The following is a 6,775-nucleotide window of genomic DNA, read 5'->3' as shown; positions in this document are numbered from 1 at the left end:
CACTGTTGTGGCCTCTCCCATTGCGGAGCACAGGCTCCGGATTCACAGGCTCAGAGGCCATGTCTCACAGGCCCAGCCGCTCCGCGGCATGTGGGATCTTCCCGGACCGGGGCACGAACCCGTGTCCCCTGCATCGGCAGGCGGACTCTCGACCACTGCGCCACCAGGGAAGCCCCAGAAATGTATGAATTTAAAAGACAAGTTATCTCCTTTCCCCACGTGCTCAGTATACAAACACAGAGCAGGGCCAGGATAGCCACAGTAAAGATGCCGTTGGTGAGGGGAGAATGGGAGGCACCAGTAGCCATGGTCTGGAAGCCTGCTGGGCAGACACCATGCAAGTCCCTCCTCCAGGGCAGGGGAGACCCCGTGGCTGCTCTCCTACAAGGAACTCCCTTCACTGGCTTTCTCAGCCCACTTCCTGCCCATAGAAGTGTCAAGTCATAAATAGTCGCTGGCTTTTTTTTGTTAGATTTTAATTTTTAAATTTTATTGTTTTTCTTTTTCTAGCTTTACTGAGATACAATTGACATAGAACATGTGTAAGTTTAAAGTGTACGACATCATGGGGCTTCCCTGGTGGCGCAGTGGTTAAGAATCCTCCTGCCAGCGCAGGGGACATGGGTTTGAGCCCTGGCCTAGGAAGATCCCACATGCTGCGAAGCAACTAAGCCCGTGCACCACGACTACCGAGCCTGTGCTCTAGAGCTCGCGTGCCACAACTACTGAGCCCGCGTGCCACAGCTACTGAAGCTCACGCGCCTAAAGCCCATGCTCCGCAACAAGAAAAGCCCACTGGAATGAGAAGCCTGCGCACCACAACGAAGAGTAGCCCCCGCTCGCTGCAACCAGAGAAAGCCCGTGCACAGCAACAAAGACCCAACGCAGCCAAAAATAAAAAAAAAAAATTTTAATAAATTAAAATAATAAATAAATAAAAATAAAGTGTACAAAATCATGATTTGATATATGCATATATTGTAAAATGAGTACCATGATAATGTTAGTTAATACATCCATCATCTAACATTGTTACCTTTTGTGTGTACATGGTGAGAACTTTTAAGATCTACTTTCTTAGCCACTTTCAAGTGCACGAAACAGTACTGTTAACTGTAGTCATCATGCTGTACATTAGATCCCCAGAAGCTATTCATCTTTTAAAAAATTTTTTTTTAATTTAATTTTATTTATTTTTTGGCTGCGTTGGGTCTTCGTTGATGTGCGTGGGCTTCCTCTAGTTGCAGCGAGCGGGGGCTACTCTTCGTTGCGTTGCCCAGGCTTCTCATTGCGGTGGCTTCTCTTGTTGGGGAGCACGGGCTCTAGGCACACGGGCTTCAGTAGTTGTGGCACTCGGGCTCAGTAGCTGTGGCTCGCGGGCTCTAGAGCGCAGGCTCGGTAGTTGTGGCACACGGGCTTAGTTGCTCCGCAGCATGTGGGATCTTCCCGGACCAGGGCTTGAACCTGTGTCCCCTGCATTGGCAGGCGGATTCTCAACCACTGCGCCACCAGGGAAGCCCTGTTACTCATCTTATAACTGGAAGTTTGTGCCCTTGGACCATCTTCACTCACTTCCTCCCCACCCCCAGCCCCCACGCCCTGCCTCTGGCAACCACCAATTTACTCTCTCTTTCTATGAGTTTTTCTTTTCTTTCTTTTTCTTTTTTCTTTTTTTTGGCTGCGCTGTGTGCCATGTGGGATCCTAGTTCCCTGACCAGGGATTGAACCCGGGCCCTTGGCAATGAAAACTTGGAGTCCTAACCACTGGACCGCCAGGGAATTCTCGAGTTTGTTTTTCTTAGATTGCATATAAGTGAGACCATACAGTATTTGCCTTTCTCTGTCTGATTTATTTTGCTTAGCATCATGCCCTCAATGTCTACCCATGTTCTTGCAAATGGCAGGACTTCCTTCTTTTTTATGGCTGAATAATATTCCACTATATATATGCACACTTAGGAACACTTGTACATCCTATTGGCTCTGTTTCCCTGGAGAACCCTGACTAATACACAGAATCACATCTAAACTTCTTTCCCCAAAGTCTTCATATCTTCAGTTCTTTGCTTATGCTGCAGTAGCAAACAAAATTCCAGACCTCCGGGGCTTGAAGCTGCAAGATTTCTCTATCACATCCCCATCTGCTGAGGGAAAGCCCGCTCTCTGGGGCAGCTGACCTCCAGGAGGTGACTCAGTGATCCAGGCTGCTTCCATCTGTTGGTTCTTCCATCCTGACATTCCTGTCTCCACTCACAGAGAGTAGAATACTCACAGCCACTGATAACTGCCTCAGACTGAGAGTGGCATTCCTCAATTCCTCATGCAGCACATTGGCCAGAACTGGCCACATGGTCCTTATCTAACTGCAAGGGAGGCTGGGAAATGTAAAATAATCATAAGCACTTACTGAGTGCCTTCTCTATGCCAGGCTATGTGCTAAGCACTTAAATATTATCTTTCTGGAGTCCTCAGCCTGTGTGAGTTCTACTGTGACCTCATCATATAGGTAAGGAAACAGGCTTAGAGGAGTTGAGTCCCAGAGCACAGATCCCAGAAAAACAGGGCTGGAGAGTCAAACCCAGATCTCTGTGCATCCAGAAGCCACCCTCTTGACCCCTGTCCTCAGTTTCTTGCTGTTCACTGACGAGAATATCTCTATCCCATTGGAAAACTGAGATTGTGTTCTTATTTTCTGCTCCATCTCATTCCATCTTCCCCGGGAGTCATGAATTTTTAAACCTTGTGCGAGATCAACCAGTCCACCCAGAGGAGACAGTAAAAGAACAGAACAGGCAGAAACAGAACAGCCATCAAATATGCTCCGCAGAGTTCTTCCAGGAAACATCTACAGACAGGAGTGGAAATGAACTACAGGAAGTTATGCTAGCTTGGTGGGAGGTGGGGGGAGAGAGCGCTCAAACCAGCAAGGGAATCATTTCCTTTTAGGAAAGACAGAGACGGAGAGGGATTGGACTTGGGCTGTTAGACTTGGGCTATTTCAGTTCCTGGTGGCAACAGATCAGTGAGCAGAGCCTCCAGGGCACGTTTTAAAGGTGGGGGTTTTAGGACCCCAGTCCCGGGCACCTCTCCTGCCTCATTAAGGCAGCAGTCATCCTAGAGGCCAGAGTCACAGTGCAGAGATGCTGGGAATGGGCAAAATCGATAGTGAAAACTGAAGTCATCCTGGCCTGGCTGCTGGCCTGCTCCCTGGACCCTAATAATCACAGCCTCCATCACTCACTGGTCCCACTGTGCAGGTGTCACACTGAGCCCCTATCTTACAGTTCTCATTTCATTCTCACAACAGCCCAGGGAGCAGGCGGCATCCTGCTGTCACAGAGAGGAGAGCGAGGCCTGGGACATTGTCTTAGATATAGAGCCAGGATCTAAACGCAGGTCGGTGAGGCCCCAAAGCCAGGGGTCCTATCCTAACACCACGCCGTTCAGACCCAGGAGCCTCCGGATCCAATTCTCCCAAACCAGTCACCTCAGCCTCAGAACCGCTGAGCCCTTCAGCCAGGCAGCGCCACCACCCAGGGCTGAACCAAGAGGTGGCTGTGCGAATCCAGGCCACCCTGCTACCCCCATGCCACGGACAAGAGGGGCCCATGGGCTTGGCGTTGCTCCAACCAGCCCTTCCTGTCATGACCCCCTTGATGCCCTGTTCCAGTTTCAAGTTGCTCCATCCTGGATCACAGAGTGGGGGCACCTGGCCTGGATGAGGATTGTCAGGTGGGCTTAGAAGAATCTGGGTTCAGAAACAGTGTTCCTGTGTGCAGAATGCAGGGTTTGATGAACTCTGTTCCTCAAACTCTGTGCCCTCCATAGACACACCTCAGGGTCTGAGCTGGGAGACACTGCCAGTGCTGGCCCAGCCGGCCCCAGAGGGTGAGGCTGAGTGTGGGCTAGGGTGAGGCAGACTCCCCTCCACACTCTCCTGTAACAAGGGGAGGGACCTGGAAAGAGGGTGGGCTGGGGTCCTGCTGTCTCACAGATGAGGGGAGTGAGGGAGACACAGAGCCAGTCATCATTTTAATATCTGTTTGAAGAAAGACCTTGAGGCCAAATAAACAACACATCTCAAACTAAAAACAGACAAGCCAAACCTCCAGTTCTGGCCTAGTTCCCTCTTTCACAGGCAGCAGGACCAGAGAGTGTGGTTAATTAAGGGAAGTCACACAGCACTATTTGTGCCAGAGGCAGACCTCAAACTCAAGTTCCAGAAGCGGCTCAGAAAGGAGTAGAGATGTGACCTCGGCTCACCTAAGACATTGGCATCCCTGCCTCTTCCTCTTTCACCTAAATGGACTCAGACCAGGCCTTTCCTGGGGGCAACACCTGATGCCATTCTCCTCCCCCAGCAACCCCAGTGCCTCGGGGCCCACCCGAAGCCAGGAAACATTACCCTTTGTGCCTTCCCCAGCCTCCAGCACACAGACTTCAGAAGTGAGTGTAGTAAGTTCTAGCAATTCCACTTCTGGGTGTGCACCCCTCAGAAATTGAAAGCAGGGACTCAACAAGATACTTATACACCCGTGTTAGCAGTACTGTTCACAATAACCAAAAGATAGACACAACTCAAGTGTCCATCTACAGATGAGAGGATAAACAACGTGTGGTATATACATATAAGGGACTATTATCCAGCTTTAAAACAGAAGGAAATTCCAACACCTGCTACAGTATGGATGAACCTTAAGGACATTATGCTAAGTGAAATAAACCAGACACAAAAGGACAAATATTGTACGATTCCTCTTATATGAGGTGCCTAGAGCAGTTAAATTCATAGAGATAGAAAGTCACCTGTGGCTTGCCAAGGGCTGGGGGGAGGGGGGAATGGGGAGTTAGAGAAACTGAGGCCCAGAGGTGAGAGGTCCAAAAGTCACACAGCGATGGGGTCAGCACTGGGTCCAGCACCAGGTGAGCAGCCCCTAGGCTCCTGCTTCTTGTGAGCTCCGGGCCCTTGGTCTCCCGAACACTCCTTGCCCAGGCCGGGTCCCTCTGTTCTGCAGAACCTGGTGGCCGGTGGCCGGGCGATCTAGGAGCCCCGCCTTCTCCTCGCGTCCCTCCAGGAGCCCCCCAGCTTTATGAGGGCAGCGCCCGTCTATCACCTGCAGTTCTGAGTGATGGCCGCTGGGTGTCGCCACACAGCAAAAAACTACAGGCCACCAGGCGGATCACCGCCGCCTCCCAGAATTCCTCCCCGTCTTTCGTGGGCTCCGACCCAGGGGTCCCCAGCAACTCAAGAGCTCCCGTCACAACGTTATGGGACAGTCTCAAGCCTTTCACAACCCCGTTTGCCCCTCATCAACTGCGAAAAGGCAAGCCTGGCCACAGCCTCCCTGGAAGCTGCCTCCCCCAGCTGAGCGAGCTCCTCCCCTTCACCCACTGCTCCAGCCGCAAGGGACCAAGTAGTCTCACCTTTGTTCTCGCCGGGCCTTCCACGTGGAGTGCCCTCTCTCATCTTCCCCTGGTGCAGGCCCACTGCCTGTTAGACACGGTGCAAAGTGTATTTCACATCCAGCAGCAGCCCTGCAACATCGGGGTTGGAGGTGAATCCCGGAAGCCGGGAGTTGCACAGGCAGCGAGTGGCAGAAGCGAGTTCTGATCTCAGTACTCTCAGGGTCCTGAATTGAGCTCTCGCTGGCTACATCACATTGGCAGTGACTGAGACCCCTGTAGACTGTGGGCTCCCTGAGGGCAGGGCCATGTGGAATTCCTGTTGTTAACCCTTGAGCCCAATCCTTTGCCAAGACCTTTCCCTAATTCTTAGATGGCACTTACCACCTCAGTGTGCCAGCTCAGTGTGCCAGCTACAGCCCCACTGGTAGGTACCATTATCACCCCCACTTTCCAGAAGGGGGAAACGGAGACGCATGTAACATGCACCAAGTCTTTTAGTTATTAAGTGTCAGAGCCAGGGCCGTGCCATTTGGCTTCAGAGTCTGAGTCCTTGATTGTAACCCTTCCCTGCGATGCAGACACTTCAAGGAGAGCCTCTCTCTCCCTCCGCCCTGGGTGAGCCCCACCTATTCTTCCCTATCTTGTGTTTCTTGAGTGGAGCTCATGGGAACCTCCGTCATTACACTTGGAGCTCTTGGCTGGAGGGCCGGGCTGTGTCTCTTCAATTCTGTCCCTGCAGCTTCTGACCCCCGAACAGATTCATTCCTCTGGAGGGTGGGTGCTTGCCACACCTGTGCTGGGTCCTGGTCACCTCTGAGTCCAGGGCCTCTCTTTGGGAGTCAGGGGCAGACACAAGCTCCCTCACGAGCAGGCCGGTCACCTCCAGGTGAGTGTGGCAAGGGCGTCTCCTGAGCGAGGTCAGCCCCCTTTCCCTCGGCCTCACCTTCATTCACACCTCATTCTCCTCATTCTCCCCGAAGAGCAGGGGCACACTGGCTCCTGAGAGCTGACGGTGAAACTTCCAGGAAATCTGCCAGCTGATTGTTGAACGCAGCCGTTGTTAAAACTTCAATGATATAAACTTACGTATTACTAAATTATATTTTAAAAGAAGCTAATAAATACTTCAAAGTTATCACCTCCTCATTACACTCCCATATTTTCCTGTCATTTATGCTCTTGGGGTTACTTCCAACTACTGTATCCCTATGGTGGAAGAACTATAATCGTGGTGGGCTGCTGACCTTGTCTACCCAATTCCCTTTTCAGTAACATTGCGTTGGTAGTTTGAAAGCAGCCGTGATGGGCGTGTTTACACCATAGAAATCGACAAACGCTGCAAATCAGGACACTCGCCCCCCCCCCCCCC

The sequence above is a fragment of the Lipotes vexillifer genome, unplaced genomic scaffold, assembly GCF_000442215.2.
Source record: "Lipotes vexillifer unplaced genomic scaffold, Lipotes_vexillifer_v1.1 scaffold1129, whole genome shotgun sequence".
In the NCBI taxonomy this organism is placed as follows: domain Eukaryota; kingdom Metazoa; phylum Chordata; class Mammalia; order Artiodactyla; family Lipotidae; genus Lipotes; species Lipotes vexillifer.
Note: the sequence above shows the minus strand (reverse complement) of the source record.